Genomic DNA, 23721 nt, shown 5'->3' with positions numbered 1-23721 from the left:
ACCCCAACCTATACTCCCCATTTGCTATGTTAATATTCTGACATATTTTTTGAAAAGCAATTTTGTGTTCTTTCAGGAAGGATAAAAGGATAAGTCAGAAGCAACTCTGATTATACCCTCCTGCTTCTAAGTATTCCAAATTCATGGGAGTCAGCAGTATTCTGAAATTCAGCTAGAAAGAGAGCACAAATTTGATAATTCTTATCATCTATACTCTCTCACTTAATTTTCTAATAACCCAGTAGGATGTTTTAGTATTTTTATTTTATAAGACAAAATTAAAATACATAGAAAATAAGAAATTTGTTCTAGAATACATTTTCAGTGGAAGAATTCAATATCTGAATTAGATATTAGAGTTTATTTCTGTTCCGATGTTGAGTTATTCTAAGTTTGCTCAACACCCACTTTGAGAGTCATCCAAATTGGTAGCCAGCTGGTCAATTTTCTTTACCCTTTCAAGTATCCTACTTATGGACCACCCCCTTCTATCTTTCTGGGTCAATATCTCTACTAAGTAGTTCAAATTCAACAATTCTTCCACCAGCATCAGGTCCTCCAATCCATGTAGTGTTGTTCAATAACCTTTCACATTCCACTTCTATCCATGTCTGGTTAAATTCCATACCCATCATTATACCCAATATGGCAGAGACAACTAGAGGTCAACCAAAAGTTAATTCTACTCTTCTAGATAAATAGATAGCTAAAAAGACAGTATCCAGCCAGTAATTACCATACCCAGGCATGCTGGAAGCAGGTATAGTCATAAGATTAATTTTTCCCAATAGAATGTGAGTGGATGTGATGTGTGCTACTGCCAGTATGCTTTCTAAAACTCGGACTTCTTTTCTAGGCCTTCTAGAAAAGCTTTTAAGTTAAAGCTTTAGGGCATAATGGGGCACCTGAGTGGCTCAATTGGTCAAGTATCAGACTACGGCTCAGATCATGATCTTCTGGTTTGTGAGATTGAGCCCCACACTGGGATCTGTGCTAACAGTTCAGAGCTTGGAGCTTGCTTCCGTTTCTGTGTCTCTCCCTCTCTCTGCCCCTCCCATGCTCATGCTGTGTCTCTCTCTGGCTCTCAATAATAAATAAACGTTAAAAAAATTAAAAATCTATAGGGCATAGCAAAGCCACAAAAAGGCAATGTGAGTTCCTAAATCACCTAAGGAAAAGATACCCACCAACCTGATATGTGTGTAAGAAATACATCTATTTTATGTTGAACCATTACAATTTGAATCCATTTTTACAATAATTGAGACTGTCCCAAATAATAATACATATGAATTCCTGGCCTAACACCCTCAGACATACTGGTTTGGCTGGTTCGGTCTACCTCTCTGCTTACTCACTGCTGGAACTGAGCAACGAACCACAGCTCAAAGGAAAACTAAACTTAAAAAATTTGTAAACATGGAGGAGCCAAGATGGCAGAATAACATGGAAGTTTTTTGTGTGTCTTGCATCCATGAAATACAGCCAGACCAGCACTAAACCATCCTGCACACCTAGAAACTGATCTGAGGATTAACACAACAATCTGCACAACCTGAACCACAGAATTCAGCAGGTACGCTGCATGGAGAGGTGAACTGGGGGAGAGAGAATCCCGCGGATGGCAGGGAGCTATTTTTGCGTGCAGAGAGAAGATGGATATGGGAATTAGGAAGAGAGAATATGGCAAAAGCACCCCTCCCCCAAAGCAGCTAGAGAAAAAGTGGAAAAGTGGAAACAGCCGCAAGGACTGAACTAAAAAGGGAGAAAGGAGAAAGGAGGGGGTTTAAATTCCATTAAGAGTATAAATAGGGGAAGCTGAAACTCTGCAGCTCGATACCTGGCGGTGCTCTGGTGGGAAGGGCAAATCCCCAGGAGCAGAGTGGAGTCTGGGTTCTTCAGGCAGGGAGAGGCGGTTCCCCTGCTGGAAGAACACCTGGAAGGGGCTGTGTGGGTCCCCCAAAGGCAAGGCCTCAGTGGACCCAGGAGAACAACCACATTTGCTGGTGCTGGAACAAGGTCGCTGGGGGTGAAGCCTGGTGCCAGATGTGTGTTGTGATTTGCCATAATCCCTGAAAAACTGCTGCTACACAATCGCGTGAACTTTTTGGGGATGAGGGAGTGGGCTGGCACCCAGCTGCAGTCTCTGGGTATCAGCAGCAGCACGGTCCCATGAATATTCCTGGGTGGTCTGGCACCCGACCAGTGCTCTGCAAGACCCTCCTGCAGAGGGGCAGAACAGGTCAAAGCTGCATCCCTCAGAAATAAGGGGTCAGGAAAAACAGCCGATTCGGAGATAAAACTCAGAGGGATGTTATGCCCGGGGCCTGGTCACAGACAGCTAAAAGCAGGGAGTGGACAGAAGCAGAAGACAAAGGACGGGTGCGCAATTGCTGATTGGGGAGAACAGAGTTCTGATACGAGAGAATGGGTAGCTGAGTGACACCATTTTCACTGCTCCCGCGCATGCATATGAGCACCTACAAGCACCACAACATTCCACCCCAGTAAGCTAAGCAGCACCATCAAGTGGAGAATGGAGCCATTACACCAGGCTGTGCCCAGCAAAGCCAACCTCGCTCTTCAGGAACACCAGTCTCTTTGCCTTCTTAGTTTATGGACTATAAAGTGCTTCATAGTTTGACTTCTAGGGGAAAACGAATTAATTTCAGCCTGTTCACCTGTCCATCTATTCAATTTTCTTTTTTTTTTCTTTTTTCCTTTTTTCTATTTTTCATTTCTTTCATTTTTCTTTAATACAAAAATAGAAAAAACTCATTTTTATTTTCAATTTTTATTTAAAATATTTTTCTTTAATTTTTTTCTATTATATTCTTTACTTTTGTGTAAATTTTTTCAAATTCTATTTTACTTCCATCATTTCATTACAGTCTACTTCAGTGTGTTCATTTCTTCAAATTTTTCAAATGATTTCCTTTTTTTTTTCCTTTCCCCTTTTTTCTCTAATCTATCAAGCCCCTTTCAACACCCATAACAAAACACAACTAGGATATAGCATCATTTATTAGATTTTGTGTGTGTGTGTATATTTAATTTTTTATTTTTAATATTTTTTTAATTTTAATTTTTTACCTAATTAATTCCTTTTCTCCCTTCAAAATGACAAAATGAAGGAATTCACCACAAAAGAAAGAGCAGGAAGAAACAATAGCCAGGGACTTAACCAAAACTGATACAAGCAAGATGTCTGGACCAGAATTTAGAATCACGATAATAAGAATACGAGCTGGAGTCAAAAATAGATTAGAATCCATTTCTGCGGAGATAAAAGAAGTAAAAGCTAGTCAGGATGAAATAAAAAATGCTATAAATTAGCTGCAATCTCGAATGGAAGCCACAGAGGCAATGATGGACGAGGCAGAAAAGAGAATCAGCAATATAGAGGACAAACTTATGGAGAATGATGAAGCAGAAAAAGAGGGAGATTAAGGCAAAAGAGCACGATTTAAGAATTAGAGAAAACAGTGACTCATTAAAAAGGAACAACATCAGAATCATAGGGGTCCCAGAAGAGGAATAAAGATAAATAGGGATAAAAAGGTTATGTGAGCAAATGATAGCAGAAAAATACCTAAATTTGGGAAAGACACAGACATCAAAATCCAGGAAGCACACAGGACTCCCATTAGAGGAAACAAAAACCAACCATCAACAAGGCATATCATAGTCAAATTCAAAAAATACTCAGGAAAGGAGAGAATCTGAAAGCAGCAAGGGAAAAAAATCCTTAACCTACAAAGGAAGACAGATCAGGTTTGCAACAGACCTATCCACAGAAATTTGGCAGGCCATAAAGGAGTGGCTGGATATATTCAATGTGCTGAATCAGAAAAATATGCAGCCAAGAATTCTTTATCCAGCAAAGCTGTCATTCAAAAGAGAAGGAGAGATAAAAAGTTTCCCAGACAAGCAAAAATTAAAGAAATTTGTGACCACTAAACCAGACTGCAAGAAATTTTAAGGATGCTCTCAACTGGGAGAAAAGATGAAAAAAAAACAAAAAACAAAAACAAATAAAGACCAAAAAAACAAAAACAAAGACTAGAAAGGACCAGAGAACATCACCAGAAACTCCAACTCTACAAGCATCATAATGGCAATAAATTCATATCTTTCAGTATTCACTCTAAACGTCAATGGACTCAATGCTCCAATCAAAAGACATAGAGTAACAGAATGGATAAGAAAACATGATCCATCTATATGCTATTTACAAGGGACCCACTTTAAACCTAAAGACACCTTCAGTTTGAAAGTAAGGGGATGGAGAACCATCTATCATGCTAATGGTAAACAAAAGAAAGCTGGAATAGCCATACTTATATCAGACAATCTAGATTTCAAAATAAAGACTGTAACAAGAGATGAAGAAGGCCATTATATCATAATTAAGGGGTCTATCCACCAAGAAGACCTAACAATTGTAAACATTTATGTGCCAAATGTGGAGGCACTCAAATATATAAATCAGTTAATCACAAACATAAAGAAACTCATGGATAGTAATACCATAATAGTAGGAGACTTCAACACCCCACTCACAGCAACAGACTGATCATCTAAGCAAAATATCAGCAAGGAAACAGTGGCTTTGAATGACAGACTGGACCAGATGGACTTAACAGATATATTCAGAACATTTCAACCTAAAGCAGTGAAATATACATTCTTCTCCAGTACACATGGAACATTCTCCAGAATAGACCACATGCTGGGACACAAATCAGCCCTCAACAAGTACGAAAGGATCGAGATCATACCATGCATATTTTCAGACCACAAGGCTATGAAACTCGAAATCAACTACAAGAAAAAATTTGTAAAGGTAACAAATACTTGGAGACTAAAGAACATCCTCCTAAAGACTGAATGGGCTAACCAAGAAGATAAAGAGGAAATTAACAAGTTCATGAAGCCAATGAAAATGATAACACCACAATCCAAAACCTCTGGGACGCAGCAAAGGCAGTTATAAGAGGAAAGTATATAGCAATCCAGGCCTTCCTAAAGAAGGCAGAAAGATCTCAGATACACAACCTATCTTTATACCTTAAAGAGCTGGAAACAGAAGAGTAAATAAAACCCAAAACCAGCATAAGACAGGAAACAATAAAGATTAGAGCAGAAATTAATGCTATCAAAACTAAAAAAACAAAACAAAACAAAACAAAACAAAACAAAACAAAAAAAACAGTAGAACACATCAATGAAACCAGAAACTGGTTCTTTGAAAGAATTCACAAAATTGATAAATCACTAGCCAGTTTGATCAAAAATAAAAAGGAAAGGACCAAATAAATAAAATCAAGAATGAAAGAGGAGAGATCACAACCAACATAACAGAAATAAAAACAATAATAAGAGAATATTATGAGCAATTATATACCAATAAAATGGGCAATCTGGAAGAATGGACAAATTCCTAGAAACATATACACTACCAAAACTAAAGCAGGAAGAAATAGAAAATTTGAACAGACCCATAAACAGTAAGGAAATCAAATTAGTAATAAAAAATCTCCCAAACAACCAGATTCCAGGGCCAGATGGCTTTCCAGGGGAAATCTACCAAACTTTAAGGAAGAGTTAACACCTCTTCGCTTGAAACTGTTCTAAAAATAAGAAATGGAAGGAAAACTTCCAAACTCTTTCTACAAAGTCAGCATTACCTTGATTCCAAAACCAGACAGAGACCCCACTAAAAAGGAGAACTATAGACCAATTTCCCTGATGAACATGGATGCAAAAATCCTCAACAAGATATGAGCCAACCGGATCCAACACTACATTAAAAAAATTATTCACCACGACCAAGTGGGAATTATACCTGGGATGCAGGGCTGGTTGAATATCCCCAAAACAATCAATGTGATTCATCACATCAATAAAAGAAAGGACAAGAACCACATGATCTTCTCAAAAGATGCAGAGAAAGCATTTGACAAAATACAGCATTCTTTCTTGATAAAAACCCTCAAGAAAGTAGGAATAGAAGGATCATATCTGAAGATCATGAAAGCCATATATGAAAGACCCAACATTAGTATCATCCTTAATGGGGAAAAACTGAGAACTTTCCCCCTAAGGTCAGGAACAAGACAGGGATGTCCACTCTCGACACTGTTATTCAACATAGTATTGGAAGTCTTAGCCTCTGCGATCAGACAACACAAAGAAATAAAAGGCATCCAAATAGGCAAGGAGGAGATCAAACTTTTACTCTTCACAGATGACATGATTCTCTATATGGAAAACCCTGAAGATTCCACCAAAAAACTTTTAGAACTGATTCCTGAATTCAGCAAAGTTGCAGGATATAAAATCAATGCACAGAAATCAGTTGCATTCTTATACACCAGCAATGAAGCAACAGAAAGAGAAATCAAGGAATCAATCCCATTTACAATTACACCTAAAACCATAAAATACCTAAGAGTAAATCTAACCAAAGAGGTGAAAAATCTATATGCTGAAAACTGTAGAAAGCTTATGAAAGAAATTGAAGAAGACACAAAAAATGGAAAAAGATTCCATGCTCCTGGATAGGAAGACTAAATATTAAAATGTAGATACTACCCAAAGCAATCTACATATTCAATGCAATCCCTATCAAAATAACACCAGCATTCTTCACAGAGCTACAACAAATAATCCTAAAATTTGTATGGAACCAGAAAAGGCCCCAAATAGCCAAAGCAACCTTGAAAAAGAAAAAGCAGGAGGCATCACAATCCCAACTTCAAGCTTTACTACAAAGCTGTAATCATCAAGACAGTATGGTCCTGGCACAAAAACAGACACTCAGATCAATGGAACAGAATAGAAAACCCAGAAATGGACCTACAAACATATGGCCAACTAATCTTTGATAAAGCAGGAAAGAATATCCAATGGAATAAAGAGTCTCTTCAGCAAGTGGTGCTGGGAAAACTGGACAGCGACATGCAGAAGAATGAACCTGTAATAAAGTGGACCACTTTCTTACACCATACACAAAAATAAACTCAAAGTGTGTGAAAGACCTGAATGCAAGACAGGAAGCCATCAAAATCCTCGAGGAGAAAACAGGCAAAAACCTCTTTGATTTTAGCCACAGCAACTTCTTACTCAACACATCTCCTAAGGCATGGGAAACAAAAGCAAAAATGAACTACTGGGGCGTCATCAAAATAAAAAGCTTCTGCACAGTGAAGGAAACCATCAGCAAAACTAAAAGGCAACTGAAGGAATGGGAGAAGATATTTGCAAATGACTTATCAGATAAAGGGTTAGTATCCAAAATCTGTAATGAACTTATCAAACTCAACACCCAAAAAAACAAATAATCCAGTGAAGAAATGGGCAAGAGAAATGAATTGACATTTCTCCAAAGAAGACATCCAGATGGCCAACCGACACATGAAAAAATGCCCAACATCACTCATCATCAGGGAAATACAAATCAAAACCACAATGAGATACCACCTTACACCTGTCAGAATGGCTAACATTAACAACTCAGGCAACAGCAGATGTTGGTGAGGATGCAAATAGGATCTCTTTTGCATTTTTGGTGGCAATGAAAGCTAGTGCAGCCAGTCTGGAAAACAGTATGGAGGTTCCTCAAAAACTTAAAAATAGAACTAACCTACGACCCAGCAATTGCACTACTAGGTATTTATCCAAGGGATACAGGTATGCTGTTTCGAAGGGACACATGCACCCCCATGTTTATAGCAGCACTATCAATGATAGCCAAAGTATGGCAAGAGCCCAAATGTCCATCGATGGATGAATGGATCAAGAAGATGTGGCATATAAATACAATGGAGTATTACTCGGCAATAAAAAATAATGAATCATGTCATTTGCAACTACGTGGATGGAACTGGAGGGTATTAAGCTAAGCGAAATTAGTCAGTCAGAAAAAGACAAATATCATATGGCTTCACTCATATGAGGTCTTTAAGACACAGAACAGATGAACATAAGGCAAGGGAAGCAAAAATGATATAAAAACAGGGAGGGGACCAAACATAAGAGACTCTTAAACTTAGAGAACAAACTGAGGGTTGCTGGAGGGGTTGTGGGAGGTGGGATGGGCTAAATGGGTAAGGGGCATTGAGGAATCTACTCCTGAAATCATTGTTGCACTATATGCTAACTAATTTGGATGTAAATTTAAAAAATAAAATTAAAAAAGATAAAAAAATTTAAAAAGTTTTTTAAACATCATGTTACATTATATTTTCTTATATTTGTGAAATCAAATTTTACATTGTGAAATAGCAAATGAATTCTTTTTTTTTTTTTTTAATTTTTTTTTTTCAACGTTTATTTATTTTTGGGACAGAGAGAGACAGAGCATGAACGGGGGAGGGGCAGAGAGAGAGGGAGACACAGAATCGGAAACAGGCTCCAGGCTCTGAGCCATCAACCCAGAGCCCGACGCGGGGCTCGAACTCACGGACCGCGAGATCGTGACCTGGCTGAAGTCCGACGCTTAACCGACTGCGCCACCCAGGCGCCCCTAGCAAATGAATTCTAAGTCTCAGTGCTAGCCCAAATACTATGCATTTCTCTGGTCATTACATTCTCCTACCTATTGTGGTGACTCTCTGATACTCTCTCTATTCTCTACATCCAAAGCCATTTCCTTCTTTCTAAATTTCACCTGATGATCTTTTTCTTATTTTACGAACAAATGAAACTATTGATCGGGAGTTGCCACATCTTCCCACCACCAAACCCACCAGCCTGCTTACATCTGTGCCCAGACTTACTCTTCCTTCCCTCTTTGTTGGAACTTTCATTCTCCTACCTAACCAACTCACCAAATCATCCATATTCCTGCCCTATTCAATGTCACTCATGGATCATGAATCATACTTTTCCCCTTCCACCTGAGGAACTCATTAAAAATGTATATGTATATATACACACATATATATATATGTATATATACATATATATACACACACACACACACACCTATTATAAATTATACACATATTATAAATACACATACCATTAAATGGAAATATATATAAATAAGTATAAAATGCATATATTATAAATTATATTTAGTATATATCATAATATGTTAATTAAATATGCATATACAAATTACTTCACACCTAAAAAATTAATTTCCTTTATCCTTCATTCTCCTTCACCTACTTCAATCTTCTGTTCCCTTTCATAGTACAACTCATCCAGTTCCATTCTTCTCATTTTTTTCTTGAAACTACACCAATTAAGATATTTACCTCCACCTCCTAGAATTCCTGTTATCAAGGTCACCCATGACATCTCTGTTGGTTAAATTCAGTGTTCGGTTTTGAATCCACTTCTCCCTTAATTTAGCATCTATATTTAATCACCCCAATATTTTACATTGCCTTTTTCTCTATTGATTTCTGGGATACCATTCTCCTTCAAAATTTTTTTATTCATTTCACTGGCTGCTGCTTCTTATTTTCCTTCCTTTTGCCCTCATCCTTGTTCTGATTTCTATGTATTAGATCAGGAATTAGACATTAGACATTTTCTTTATCTACACTAGATTCTCAGGTTATCTTAGTTTATTTAGTCCCTTGCATTTAACTACCAATTCAATGCTTTGAAATATTCAAATTTGTATCTTCAGTGAAGGTCTGTCTCCTGAAGTCTGCTCCCTTCTTTTCTTCTCCTTAACATAGAATATGCATAATTGTTAATTTTTAAATTTATTTTCTGCACAAAACAATTCAACCTTTGCTACAATCTGCTCAGTCTTCGCTATCCCAGTAAATGGCAACTTCATGTATCTACTTGTCTAGGTAAAATTCTTCTCTCTTTACCACATCTAATCTCCATTATATCGGTAAATTCTGTTCACTTTACTTTAAATAGTTGCTGAGGAGTGCCTGGGTGGCTCAATCCATTGACTTCTGACTTTGGCTCAGGTCATGATCTCACGGTTTGTGGGTTCAAGACCCGTGTGGGGTCCTGTGCTGACAACTCAGAGCCTGGAGCCTGCTTTGGATTCTATGTCTTCCTCACTCTCTGTCTCTGTCTCTCAGAAATAAATAAACGTTAAAAAAAAAAGTTAAAATAGTTGCTGTTAAGGACACCTCTCACCACTTTCAGTGCTACCACCCTGGCCCAGGAGAACATCAACCCTTCCCTACTTTGTTACATGTACCTTCCTAACTAGTCTCCTTGATTCCATCCTTGCCTCCTTTAGGCCACAAATACTGTCAAAATTTAAATCAGATCATATTCTTCCCTTGCTTGAAACTTTCCAGGGCTTACAATCTCAGTCATGAAAAAACCAAAAAATTTTAAAAGTCCTACATGGACTAGTACCCTTTATTACCATGAATTCATTGTCTATGTCTCTCCTTCCCCACAATTTAACTCCAGTGTCTCTGGTTCAGGTTATTCCCATGCCGTCAGTATACTTGGACATGTTGCAATGTCTGGGATTTTACACTTACTATTTTTTCCTCCCAGAATGCCTTCCCAGGATATTTATGTGGCTTGGGACCCAATTTCCTACAAATATCAATAAAATATAAACTCTCAGATACTTTTCCTGACCACCCTATAAAGAGAACACTCTACCATTTGCTTTTACTTTGTCCTTCTCCATATATATGTATATATATATATATATATATATATATATGTATACATATACATATATATGACTCTATATGTATATAAAACACTATAACAGTGTTATATATAAGATAGCATGACACTATATATGTATATAAAACACTATAACAGTGTTGAATACAATATATCATAACATAGTATATAACACTAAACACCATTGTTCCTTAACAGTTCTTTTCTCCACACTGTTTTCTCCACACTACTTTATAAGACTTATGGTAGCAAGGACTTTGTATACTCTCATCATTCTTATATTTTCAACCCTTAGAATAGTGTCTTACATGGAGGAGATTCAAAATAAATATTTATGGAATGAATTAGCAATCTTCCCAAATGCATTATGGATACATTAGAAATAGTATTAATAGGGGCACCTGGGTGGCTCAGTCGGCTGGGTGTCCGACTTCAGCTCAGGTCATGATCTCACAGCTCATGAGTTCAAGCCCTGCATCAGGCTCTGTGCTGACAGCTCAGAGCCTGGAACCTGCTTCAGATTCTTTGTCTCCCTCTCTCTCTACCCCACCCCTGCTCACACTCTGTCTCTCTCTCTCTCTCTCAAAAATAAACATTAAGAAATAGTACTAATAACCATGGACCGTGAACTAAGTAAAGGGAGTTTGCAAGACTTTTACAAACTGCTGTCTCTCTCCAACTACACTTAAATATTACCTCAGATCCTTTGGCTGGGGGAAAATTCTGACAAAGGTCTCCTGATTCTGATTTAAAAATCTCTCCCCCAGATTTTTGAAATTCTTTGGTTTCTAGCAGCTCCAAATGACATAATTGCTTTCACAGAGCTTCGCAGCCACCCAAGACCTATTTTTGACAATTAGTAACACAAGATGAGTTACAAGACTGCGGTTAGTGTGACAGTTCAGAGTGAATGCTTGATGCAGTAAAACTCTCCTGGGAAGATGTAGGTGGATGATGGATAGACTCCAATTGCGAAGAAACTACTCTACAGTAAACTACTGAAAACAGAACGATCAGAACTGACCCTAAGCATCCCTGAAGCTCCAGTATAAACCAAGAAGTAAAGTTTGAGAAGGTGGATCTATGTAAGTGTACTTACAATAACACTTACAATTCTCTGTATAAAACACAGGTGGACAATAAGTATAATTTTGTACTTATCTCTGAATTTAACTCCTAACACAAAGCCCCACTTTACCATTTGGATGAAATTAATCTCATTATTTTTGGGGATCTTCACCTTCCTTAAAGCTTTTTCCAAAATCTGGAGACTTTCTGTAATGGCAAGGTATGGGATGGAGATGATTGAATTGATCAATCAAATTTATTATATTTATTCAATGCAATCTGCCAATAAGTTAAATCTTCCTCTGTGGCGACCTGTCCATTTTCTCACAATTGTACCTTTTTAGGTTGTATAGCTTTTTAATCAATATGATAAATAGGTAACTTTTTTCTGTTTTGGTAAAAAATTTAAAGTGTTGGATATAGTCCTTTCCATTTCCTGCTTCCCTGATGTTCTTAAACAAATGGAGTTTATTTGCTGTATACAAAATATCTTACTCAGTTGTCTACCCATATACACTATGTTCTACAACATTCTTGTCATTCTTGTGTGCTTGAGACTCATTTTGCTGCTTCTGTACTTTTCTGGGAATTCTTTGAAGGTGTCTAAAATCCTGTCTTCCTAAGTGTATCAAAAAATCATAGACTCTCAGGGATTCTACTCTGTTCTTCCATCCAAAAATCCTATAGGATTTGCCAAGTTCTTGTTTCACCTCCAACTCTTTTGCAACTCCCAAACCAGAAACCTTTACAAATCTCAGGGACAGGAAGTTCTGCTCTAAAGTCATCTTTAGATGTATTTTTCCCAAAATGCATTATCTTTGCCTAGAATTCTTTGTTTCCCACTCTTTCCACTCCCACCCTTAAAAAAAAAATCCATGCTTTCATTCCTTGAGACAGTAAGTATTATCCTAAAGTGGTCAAAGGATGGATGGTGGAAAGTGGCAAAGGGTAAAAGAAAATATGAGGAACAAAAACAAGGAATAGAAATAATATTTTAAAACTTAGGTTAGTCAAAATTATAAATACAGCAAGTAGAATGGTGGTTGCCTGAAGCTGAGCAGGGAAGGGAGGATGGGGTTTTCTTTAATGGGGACAGAGTTTCAGTTTTACAAGATGAAGATTCCTGGAGATGAGTGGTGGTGACGGCTGCACCATATTCTGAATGTATTTAAGATCACTGAACTGTGTACTTAAAAATGGTTAATGTTTGGGCCCCTGAGTGGCTCAGTCGGTTAAGTGACTGACTTCGGCTCAGGTCATGATCTCACAGTTTGTGGGTTCAAGCCCCGCGACAGGCTCTGTGATGACAGCTCAGAACCTGAAGCCTGCTTCGGATTCTGTGTCTCCCTCTCTCTCTCTGCCCTTACCCCACTCATATTCTCTCTCTCAAAAATAAACTTTAAAATAAACTAATTAATTAAAAAATCGTTAATGTTTGAGTATTTACTTTTGAAAAAACATATTGGCCAAAGGTAGATCTGACAAAGACAGGGATGTTGAAAGCTCATTTGCAAGAGCAAATTGACCTTAAAACAGTATAATACAAAATGCTTTACTGTGATCCCCACATTAACACTTTTTGTCTCTTCTACTGTAATCTTGGAGCATTATCATCATACCCCCCCAAGTGCCCCCCATTCCATAAAGCACTGCCTCTGAATGTTGTCACACTTAGGGTGTCATTGATATGGAAACTTAAGAAGTTATTCTTCCCTGAAGGTTGGCATAGCTAAAGACAGGGTCCTAAAGTAAAGGCAGGAACTTGAAACCATGGGCATGTCGGTGGACAAAACAAGCTTAAGGACTAGAGGATGCCCTCTTTCCCTATGTATCAATTATACTGCACTGTTTAAGCCTGCTTGCTTTATTAGCCATGGGGAGACACTAAGATAGAAGGGCAAAATGGAAAAAAAAAATTAAAATGGTATGTTTGATGTTAGGTGTATCTTACCATAACAAAAAAAAAATGGGAAAAAGCATCATGTTGTTACATAGAGGAATAGAGAACATATACCAGTGATAACTGACTTCTTAATAACCTAATATCTCCTTAAATGTTGCCTTCACATACAGTCACTTTTCTTGCAACTCCATCCCTGGCACATGCACACACACGCACACACTCATTTAACAATCTCTACAGTAAATCAATGAATTCTTTTAAAAATGCTATATTAATGTGGAAATGGATATCAATAGTCTACATATCCTCAGAAGGGATATAAATCATTGATATAATAAGAGGGTCATATGGGAAGGATTTAAAGATGAGATATTACAGAAGAGTAGTGGGTAGGCCAGTTGAGATACTTTGATATGGACAGGCTGTACAGATTATAGTATGCAGGCTTAAAACATCAAACAGAATCTAAGTGTGAAAGGAATTAGCTAAAAATTAAAAATTCTGAAAATTCTGAAAAATTCTAGTTTTCAATTCTAAAACTTCTAAACCCCAAACAAACTTGACAGGAAGGCTGTATCTTCAATTACTGGTTCAATGCATTTTCATTTGAGAGGGTTTCCCCTGGTTTATGAACTCTCCCTGCATGCCCTACCAACACCCTCACCACGCCCACGACCCTGCCACATACACTTGGGCACCAAAAGACAATGGAAGACATAAGCTGAGTTTGGTGGGAAGTTGAAAAGGCAGGTGGAATTTTGGAAAGGAAGCAGAGAGGAAATGGGAGATCTGGGTGATCTCTAGTATTAGTGGGCATCAAGAAAATGTTTAAGCAAATAAAAAGAAAAAAACAAATCAGGGAGCAAGGAATTTTTCAAGAAACTTTTTGAAACTGAAAGAAAAATAGCAAGGAGTTAAAAGAAAAAAAAAAAAAAAACAAGTGGTGATTGTTCTGATTTTCATGCTAGGATTTAAATTTAGCTTTTAAAATTTTCCCACTCTAACAGTTTCTACATTTAAAAAAACTAAAGAACTTTTACAAAGTTAGATATTTGCCATTGCATTTAAGGCACTCTGTGTGTTCAGTAAATGGCATAATGCCATTAAGTTCCCTTCACAGACATGCAATTTTATCCTTTTACTGCAGGATCTTAATACAGTGAGTGCTTCAGGGAGGACAAGTCAGAGCTGAGAGCCCAGTAAAGAGTTCTCAAATCCTTACAGTTGAGCCTGAATTTTAATATTGTGTCATTAAGAAAATGATGCTCAATTAGGATGACATTTACCCTCTCTTATTTTGTTTTTACAAGACCCATCTCTCAAAAGTTTCCACCCATAAAATATATTCTTTTAGTTAGAAAAGTGTTTAAAAATTAATACCTGAAAACTGGCATTTTATCACATTACTTTCATTATATGACATAGCCAGCGCTGTTGCTAGGCAACTAACTATGGCTTTTGGAAAACTGCATACTTTATAACAGATTACTTTAGAGGCCCGTTTTCAAAACAAATAGAATAGTGTTATCTAAAAGCATCTTGTGAAATTCTTGTGAAATGGCTTTTTTAAAAAGTCAGCATCTCCAAAAGCAAGGAGGAGATGCCCTTATCTTATAGGTACTATAGTTTTCACTTAACAAGACGGGAAATTGAGAGAGGGAGAAAAAGAGAAAGAGAAAGAGACCTCAGATTCATTTACAAGTACCCAAACTGCTAATGAAAATGTTAAATATTTAATTTTCACTCAAGTATTTCTATGGTGAGGCAAAACTATAATTATTTATAAAAAATGAGCTGTGTATATATATATATATATATATATATATATATATATATATATACACACATACAGAGAGAGAGAGAGAGAGAGAGAGAAACTTGAAATACTTAAAAATAAAGTGAATTGCTAGAGCCCTGGTTATGTCTACTGGTTTCCTAATAGCTCTCTCTCTTATATACAGAAATGATTATCAAACTTGAAAGAAACCATTTTTGGTGACTAGCATTAGTCAGCAATGATTTAATTTAGTATGGAAACGATTATTGCATTGAGTAGAAGTTCAGAATACAGAACATCTAAAGTCTTTTTAAACTATTTTCTATGACTCCATAAAATGTTATATTTTATTCTTGAACAGAATTTTTTAAAGAATAAGATGATATATGTTAGCTCTAGAGATTCTGGGTAATATAGAAATGCATAAAAGAAAAGATTATTTGCTCATATTAAAAACAAATAATAAATAAATACTGGTATTAATATTTTAGCATATCTTATTAGGCATTTTTTCCAATGTGTATTGTTTTAATTCAGATTAATTTTTGTTTTTACTTTTCTATGGACCAAACTGATAGTCTGTATATGTGTGTGTATATATACAGTGTTATATATATATATATATATATATATATATATATATATACACACACACATATACAGACTATCAGTTTGGTCCATAGAAAAGTAAAAAGTGTGTGTATATATACAGTGTTATATGTGTGTGTGTATATATATATATATATATACACACACACATATATATGTATATATACGTGTGTGTATATATATAGTTTTATAGTTTACCTTTTCCAGCTAATGTTATACTGTGAGCATTTTTCCATATTTAACTTCTTTGAAATATATTTTTAAATAAGTGAGTGACAGCCTACCATATGGCTGTAACATGATTCATTTAAGTTCTTTCTACTATAGTGGAATATTCCACCAAGATTTCATTATTATAAATAATGTTGCAATGAATGTCCTTATTCATAAATCATGATCCACAACTCTCTTGATTTCCTTAGGGTAGGAGGCTAGAAGTGAATTTACTGAGTCAAAGGGTACATATGATTTTATGACTGCAAATACACATTTTTCATTATTTCTAAGCAAAAAAAAAAAAAAGGCTACTTTCTTTTAAAAAAATCTGCCAACAATGAATAAGAATGGATAATACAACTTAATTGACATTGGATAATACCAACTTGAACATTATATCATTTGTGAAAGAAAATTCAATTGTATTTTGTGCTTTTGGTGAAATTGAATAATTGTTTATTTCCATTTTTATTTCTTCTTTTGTCTATTTGGGTTCTTTATTTTTCAGTTAAAGAATTCATTCTTTTATTTTTCTTATCAATTTCATAAATTTTTAGTCTACATCTATTGGGGTGACTAATTTCAGAGAACTAGGATCAACTTGGACTATTTTTGGTGTAGTAAAATAGAAGTTACAGGATATTGAAAAATGGACAGTCTAAGCTTTTTATCCTATGTCAGAGACAGCTATCTATTGGAGGCTATCTAGCCAAGAATTATATTTCAGTAAATATGTTTTAAGAAATTCTGCATGCTTAGTTCTAACCTCTTCCTTAGTTCTTCTAATGGAGACATCCCCATTCTTCCATCCTGCCAGTTGCATGTTCTAGATGAAGCCCTACGGGATGGCAGAGCCAGCCATAAGATAGAAAGAATTCTGGTGTTTGTATCACCAAATGGAGTTGCCCACCAAAAAAGAGCAACCTTCTTGGGTTGTCATTTGTGTGAGAAATAAGCTTCTAGAGCTTTGAGCCTTTCGGGACTTTTTGGTTCTATTTGTTACAGCAACTCCATATATTTCAATAACGCACTGACGATTTGTTCCCGGAAAAACATTTATTTCCTGTCGTCAACTCTTTGCAAAGGTAAACCCCAGTGTTCACTTGATCATGGGCCAAACCTAGAATTCTTTTTACCCATAACTCATAACCAATCCCTGAGATTACAACCAGAGGACAATCTCCAAAGGAGAAGATGCCCTGATCCCTTGTATTATTTCTCCTGGGGCAGAAAAGATTGACCACTGTGACCACAAATCACAAATTTCTTACTGCATTTTATTCACCATCACGAGATCAATGGTGATGTCCATTCCAAGGTTGTTTGCTGACCTAATTTAAGGCCTTAAAAGGCTGTCTCTCCTCTCAGTAAGATTTTAAAAGGAAACAGAAAGCAATTAGACAATTTTCATAGAATTTTTGAAGACACTGTACTTGCCCACGTTTTGTTATCTTCTGTTTTTTGGGGGTTTTTGGTTTTTGGTTTTTGGTTTTTTCCTTGAGAGTGAGAAAGAGCACAAATGGGGGAGGGGAAGGGCAGAGAAAGAGAGAGAGAGAGGGAGAGAGGGAGAGAGAGAGAGAGAGAGAGAGAGAGAGAGAATGAGAATGAAGAGAATCTTAAACAGACTTCATGCTCATTAGGGAGCCCCAGGTAGGGCTCCATCCCAGGACCCTGGGATCATGACCTGAGCCCATATCAAGAGTCTGACTCTCAACCAACTGAGCCACCTAGCTGCCCCTCTTCTGGAAACTTTTAAATGCAATAGACAATCACAGGTTTGGGTTTTTTGTTTGTTTTGTTTTTGTTTTTTTCCCCTACCCTTATCAATTGCTCAAAGAAAAGGTAAGGATAAAAATTGGTTCCGGAGTAGAGTACAGATCCTTAGTTCCTTAAGGGATATTTGATTGGCTATCTCCCAGAACAACTGGGAGCTGTGCTAAACTAATATATATATATATTAGTATATATATATATATATGTATATATATATATACACACACACACACACACACACACACACACTTTTACATGCCAGTTGAACAAAAATTATTGTGGCAAACTTTCTAAATAGTTTGATTCCCAGGCCCCACACCTAAATTCTGTTTCTGAAGGTCTGAGATGAGTTTTGGAGATATATATGCTTAACAACTTGCACAGATGAGGCTAATTGCATTTAGTCTTGGAAACACATGCTTCATTATTTTGAAAAATCAGTATCAATTAATTATAAATTACTAACTTCTATTATAAATTGAAAATTTCCACACTCTTACTGCTTCTTTTGTATTTTTATTGAAATTACTTATTTTGTTACAAATAAATAGTGTTTTTTCTTCAAATTTCCTCTTTTAGAGATCTCTTTATAAAATTCTCATTGTTTTATTATATTAACAATCATTATTTCTATGTTACTACTTTCTGGTTTCAGATCACAATTTTTTATACTTGCACTTCCCTTCTTGAAAAATTTATTTTGATGCATGTTTCCACTAGCTGGATATATCTTCAAGTAATTTTTTCAGGAAGACTACTAGGTGGTATAATTTTTATGCCCTTGCATGTCAGAGAGTATCTTTCTCCTGCCCTTGCAAATAAATGATGGCTTCACTGGGTATAGAATTCTTAGGCCTTAATCTTTTGTACCTTCAAAGCTGCTGATGTTGCTCTATTGATTTCTGCCCCTTAGTGATCAGAAGAAAAAAATCTAACATGAACCTCATTATATCCTTTGAAAGCAACTCATCTTTTCTGCTGGTTATGCAGGGTGTCTATTTTCACTAAATTAGCCTGGTACTCTCTGACCTCTTTTGATTTGAGGCTTCAAGTCTCTCCTCAGATTAGGAAACTTTTTAAAGTGTTTATTTGATGATTATCTCTCCATCACCTTTTTCTGTTCTCTTTTATTCAAATTCCAGATAGCAGTATATTGGTTCTTCTGAATCCTTATCCAATATCTTACAAATATTATTCTCCAAATAAATAGGGTTTTTTTCTACAAAATCTAATTAAAAGATAATTACCTGTTTTAAAGTTTTTTTTCATAATACTTTTTACATGAATATATTATTTTCTTATCTTAGATTTTCCCTTTTCAAATTTCGATATACTATATATCATTGTGATTACAAATTAGATGTTTTATTTGGCTCCACCTTTTTTTTTTTTTTAAGTGAGTCCTATATCATTGTGATTACAAATTAGATGTTTTATTTGGCTCCACCTTTTTTTTTTTTTTAAGTGAGTCCTCTCCAAATCTCCTTAGGTTCAAAATATTTGAATCCAGTTTTTGTGCTATTCAATTTTTCTAAGTTCATATTATATATATATATTTTTTCAAGTCTAATCTCTATCCCTTGTTTGTTTTGGAGCTATGCACTTAACAAATGTGCTGCCTCTTTTATAATTTATAAAATTTTCCTTAATAAAAGCCAGATAGATACATGCCCTGGTTATTGTGCGTGCCAAACTTAAGAAAAGAAATTCTGGAAACTATCACTCTATTTTCATTTAAAAAAAGCACGTAAGTGCCCTGTTATATGCTTATATTCATTATTTTGGTAAACTTCCCAATAAATATATAACATTTAATAATAATACTTAATTAATGTCTTTGATTTTTTTATAGTAAAAGGCCAAGGCACTTTGGGTGAAATCTGATAGACTGAGACAAACATCTAACCACTATAGAATGCTTTAATGGTCAGTTACCTAGTACCTAATTCAAATCATTTTTAAAAATCTAGTATACTGTAATTCCTATCTCTTTAAAATAATGATTTTAATTTTTTTTTAGCGTTTATTTTTTATTTTTGAGACAGAGCAAGACAGAGCATGAACAGGGGAGGGGCAGAGAGAGAGGGAGACACAGAATCGGAAACAGGCTCCAGGCTCTGAGCTGTCAGCACAGAGCCCGACGCGGGGCTCGAACTCACGGACCGTGAGATCATGACCTGAACCGAAGTCGGACGCTTAACCGACCAAGCCACCCAGGCGCCCCAAATAATGATTTTTTAAATATCATGAAGGATGTTTCTGGTATAATATAATTCATTTATATTTATAACTGCATAATAATTATTTTGCATGTAATATTTTCCTCTAAATGTCTATTATTACTTATTTCCTTTTTTAACCAAAGATCCAAATCAATTCCTGATGAAAGTCCCCAGATGGAGTCAGTAGTGTGTGGAATATGACTTGCTGCCTATTATTACCAAGGACATTAATTATGCATGTCAAGAATTGTGTGTGTATTAGTCAGGACTCCCCAGAGAAACAGAAACATAGGATGTGTATTTACATAGAAAGATTTATTATAATGAATTGGCTAACATAATTCTCGAGACCAACAAATTTCAAATCTGCAGTGTGGACCAGCAGCCTGGACACCCACAGAAGCCAATGGTGCAGATAGAGCTCGAAGGCCTGAAGGTAATCTATTGAAAATTTTCCCCTTGTTTGAGGAGGTCAGTCTTTACATTCTAGTTAGGCTGTCCTTCAGCTGATTAGATGAGGCCCACCCTTATTGTGGAGAGCAATCTACTTTACTCAAAGTTCGTCGATGTCAATGTTAATTGATCTCATCCAAAAACACACTCCAACTTAATACAAAAAACTAACCATCACAGTGTCATCAAGGAAAATCATCATAAAGAGCCCAAACATCTTAGTCAATTTATTTAACCAATTTGAGTCTCCATATAGTTCTTTGTAAAAGGAAAATAAGAGCACACACTAAATGGTTATAAGAATGAAATAACATAACACTTTGAAGCACAGAGTGCAAGTCAGAACTGGAAAATAACCAGAGTCAGGAATTTGTCCTGAAATACAAAAAGGAAGAGAAGATATAACAGGTGGGTCTCCGGAGGATATGGAGGAAGAATTAGGAAGGGAAATATAATATCAGCTAATGCTCCATAGGTTTCCAATATAATCTCTCACCTAATTAACTTTACATTATGAGCTAGGCATTTTTTTCCCTAAATGTATTTATTTTTATTTTTAAGAGAGCGAGAGAGAGAAAGAGAGAGAGACAGCACATGCACACACAAATTGGGTAGGGGCCAAAGAAGAGGGAGGGAGAGAATCTTAAGCAGGCTCCATGTTTGGTACAGAGCCTAAGTGAGATCATGAACTGAGCCAAAGTCAAGTCCATTGCTTAACTGACTGAGCCACTCAGGTGCCCCTGGAGCTAGGCAGTTTCTAAAAGAGGCAGTTAGCATACTGGTTAAGAGCAGCGGCATTTATGCAGAAGACCTGGGTTAGCATTCACACCCCAGTACTTACTGGTGCCCAGCCTTATGTAAGCCACCTAACCTTTCTAAGTCTCAATTTCCTCATCTATAAAAGTAGAAATAATAAGGGCTTACCTTTTATGGGGTTATTGTGAAGGTTTATAAGATAATGCATGTAAGCTCTTGACAAGTGCCCAATTTTAATTATTATAATAAATATTAATAGTAGACTCCCCTTGTTACATTAGCTTAAGAAATAATATAAACAATTAATAGAAATATATTGAGGATACAAGTATCTATAAAAATACTAAACATTGAAAAATTCTAATAGAGTTCCTCTGATATTTTTACTTTCCAAAAACTTACTTTCCAATAGGGTTATTTTGTATCAACTCTAAAATTTGATAAAAAACAAATATGGAATGATCAGTTATCAAGTTTCAGTGCCTCATGGAAAATTTCATTTAAATTTGCACAACCTCTTGACGATTAACCTCTATTGAATTTAAAGAAAACTTTCCACCTTTGTTTCTGAGGTTTATAAATAACAGAGAAATAGAACCTAAATAAAAAATATGATATTCTCAGGGGCAAGATTCCAAAAAGTCATAAAATCAAGTTAAACTGTATTTTGTTTCAGTTCCCATTGACAGTGAAATTTTGTATTTAACTTATTTTAAATTGCCAATATGTGGTGTTAATATACATATGTGTTTGTAGGAGAGGAAGATTAATTTTACATTAGGTTAATGAGTTATTGGATGTCAAATCTGATCACATTAAATTACCAAAGTAACAAAACAGGAACTGAAATTTCAGCATGTAAAATTGAGTCTAAATCCACAATTAAAAGGGGGAAATGATTAACAAATATATCATAAGTAATGTTCATAAACCTTTTCAAAAAGTTTGGCTATGCAGAGAACAAACATCATGGAAATAGACCTCTTATCTCTAGGAAACACATTTGTTAGGCTTAGAAACAAGATATAAATTATGTATACCATTGCTGCAATGAAAAAATACAATTGTTGCTTGAAAAATTCATTAAATTGTAAATAAATTATAGTTAACCCATGAGTTGATTATTTATCTCAGGAATTTGTTTTAGGGGGATTTGAATGCCTGTAAGGTGAATAGAATGAAGGTAGACAGTGTTTTGACATTTTATCCAATTTGAAGGTGGAAATCACACACACAAAGAGGGAGCGAAAGGTGAGAGAGAGAGAAGGAAAGGGAGAGAAAGGGAGAGGGAAAGAGAGGGGAAGAAGACAGAGCTAGTTAAAAGTAGACCCTAAGCCAGAAGTACACAAAAAGAATCAAGTAGAAATTGGAGTACTGATTTCCATGCATTTAACCTAACAAACCAAGCCACAAAGTGCCAAATAATCTGGTGTGGGAGCTTTAGAGAGTAAACCTAAAAATCTATCAATTTGAAAATTGACTTCAAAAGACCCGAAATTGCATCAAAAATGAAAAGAAGAGGTAGCAATTGTCTGAAATCTTGGGTGTTGATTCCAGTTCATGGCAAGCTTCACATTGTGTGAAATTGAAAGAGATTATATGTTTTGTTTTGTTTTTCTTACTTTTCTTCTTCTTTGTTATATAACAACTTTTTTAAAAACGAAAATCAATATACTGATTTCAATAACTAAGATCAGTACACTGATGATCTCCTCATAGTCTGAAAAAATAACCTTATGACACTATTAATATCCTTCTACCTCTTAAACGGAAAGAAATCCAATTGCTTAAAAGTGCCAGAATTTTTGTGATGAAAATGCTGTAAAGAATCTTATATCTGTATCAGAGAGGCTAGACACTGTAAGGACAAGTACAAATTAAAAATAAAAGTTTAATTCTCCCTTCTGAAACTAAGGGAAAAGATCTCATCCCCTTTCCATTTCTTAAAGTATTTGCCTTACAAAACTGGTATGTAATTACTCCTCTCCTTAAAATGTACATAAATCTTTCTGAAGACAACTAGATCGGCATTTGTGAGCTTTTTTCTTTTAAGTTTATTCATTTTTGAGAGAGAGAGGGAAAGAGAGGATTCACACAAGTAGGGGAGGGACAGAAAGAGAGGAAGACAGAATCCAAAGCAGGCTCCAGGCTCTGAGCTGTCAGCACAGAGCCCCAAGTGGCTGGAACCCACAAACCCTGTGAGATCATGACCTGAGCCTTAGTTGGAACTTTTAACCACCTAAGCCACCCAGGCACCCTCATTCTGTGAGCTTTCTGAAGGACCTTTTGTGAGTCTTTCTCAAGGA

Source organism: Prionailurus viverrinus, chromosome B1, assembly GCF_022837055.1.
Source record: "Prionailurus viverrinus isolate Anna chromosome B1, UM_Priviv_1.0, whole genome shotgun sequence".
Classification (NCBI taxonomy): Eukaryota; Metazoa; Chordata; class Mammalia; order Carnivora; family Felidae; genus Prionailurus; species Prionailurus viverrinus.
The sequence above is the reverse complement of the archived record's forward strand: the minus strand, read 5'-3'. Positions refer to the sequence as shown.